The sequence below is a fragment of the Euprymna scolopes genome, chromosome 9, assembly GCF_053919585.1.
Source record: "Euprymna scolopes isolate OS-2025 chromosome 9, ASM5391958v1, whole genome shotgun sequence".
Taxonomy (NCBI): Eukaryota; Metazoa; Mollusca; class Cephalopoda; order Sepiida; family Sepiolidae; genus Euprymna; species Euprymna scolopes.
The window spans coordinates 52,403,020-52,403,275 of NC_136490.1; positions in this window are offsets into that span (position 1 = coordinate 52,403,020).

Genomic DNA, 256 nt, shown 5'->3' on the forward strand with positions numbered 1-256 from the left:
TTGTTGAGTTATAATGTATATGGCTTTGAGTAATTTTTTAAAATTTTATATATATATATATATATATATATATATATATATACGTACTTATATAATAACTGTATGTGTGTGTTCCACATGGACTCGAAAACGGTTTGGCCGATTTTTATGAAATTTTACACCAAGGTACTTTATGTGCCTGGCAGATACGCTTTGTATCGGAATGTCTTCGAGAAATATTGATAATCGGAATAATCCGATGAAAGGAGCAACAGGC